The sequence below is a fragment of the Penaeus monodon genome, chromosome 23 (assembly GCF_015228065.2).
Source record: "Penaeus monodon isolate SGIC_2016 chromosome 23, NSTDA_Pmon_1, whole genome shotgun sequence".
NCBI classification, from domain to species: domain Eukaryota; kingdom Metazoa; phylum Arthropoda; class Malacostraca; order Decapoda; family Penaeidae; genus Penaeus; species Penaeus monodon.
The window spans coordinates 38592974-38594325 of record NC_051408.1 but is presented as its reverse complement, the minus strand read 5'-3'; the positions used below and the strand labels follow the sequence as shown (position 1 = coordinate 38594325).

The window sequence follows — 1352 nt, the reverse complement described above, 5'->3', positions numbered from 1 at the left end:
TGCTTTATGTCGATTTGAGTGCTATAGAATATTCAACGATGAAGTGGATCGGTTTGACTTTCTTGATGTAAGTTGGATTAATCATTTTGTCTTTCTTGTAAGTTGGTTTAATCGTTTTGAGTTTCTTGTAAGTAGGATTAATGTACTGCGTTTACTATTGTGATTTTTGTTTTAACAACTCTTGTTGTGATTGTTAGTACTTTGCTTTTGTTGATTCTTCCGTGTGGTGTATATATAGCAGTGTTTGTGTTAGTGCGATCTTTCTATTGTTCATGAATATAATTAGTACAGGAAATCTTATATATGTCTACATTTTATACTTTTGTGTAATGCTCTCTGTATACACATGTATTTTACTCGTTGATTTTAGTCATTATTAATCATTTTTTTTATCAATAGGCTGTCATCCTTGATGGTGGCAACAGAAGCGCGACCCCAAGCCAGATTCCCGCCTCACTGTACGTCATAATCCCCTGTCTCCTTTCCTTAGATTGATGTTTAATTTTTGATACAATCACCATAATGCATCCACTAAGCCTTTGTCACTTCTGCCGCTCTATTTTGTTTTGTTTTCTTCCTTTAGTTCCTACAAGCGGGCCTTCCATCCCTCCATGCAACTGTACGTTCCTACCGTGTCCTTGTTATCCTCCTAGACCCATCGACTTCTTAAGGGCCAAGCGACAAGTGTGAAGAGGACTCCGGAGGGCCCTGCGACAGTTGAAGAGCCGGAGGGCCCTGCGACAATGAAGCTCGAGGCTGACAATTGAGGACTCCGGAGGGCCCTGCGACAAGTGTGAAGAGGACTCCGGAGGGCCCTGAGAATCTTTGGGATGCTTTTTCTCGGACTCTCTTAAGTGTTTTTCTTCAGGTTTTTGGACTGCCTGCGTAAATTAGGTTTTCCCTTTATCTGTAAAAGTTTTCTCAGGCGTTCTATTCGCGTCTTCTACAAGTTCTTAAGATTTCTTTATCGTTATTGCAAGTTATCAAGTCTTGTCTTCATGTAAACATAAGTTATCAAGGGTCCATTTGTGCCCGTAGAAATAATTTTTTGTTTCTTTATACTAAATATAAGAGCCTCATTAGTGTCTGTACGAATCTTTTCAATAAACAAGCCATTGTATTTTAAAACCTCAATTCATTACAAGATTCCTTTATCATCAGTCGTATTTTATGCATTCACAAGACAGAAGAAGGAATTAACCCGCTTTACTGTCTTCAAATAAATATTATCAGTCAATTCCTTATTTATTTACATGTTATTGTGTATATCTATTTCGTATTTTCTCTTGAGAGTCGACGTGTCAGTTGCTTGATTTGCATTTTCATTTCTTCCATGATGTAACTGTAAGATA

General features: G+C 37.7%; 1 long non-coding RNA gene across 1 annotated transcript; it reads left to right on the top strand.

The window, feature by feature from the left end:
* LOC119588026 lies at window positions 1-717 on the top strand. The gene is made up of 3 exons (XR_005230058.1): window positions 1-67; window positions 400-458; window positions 584-717. It is a non-coding gene; the product is annotated as an uncharacterized LOC119588026 (long non-coding RNA).
* The last annotated feature ends 635 nt before the right edge of the window (window positions 718-1352 follow it).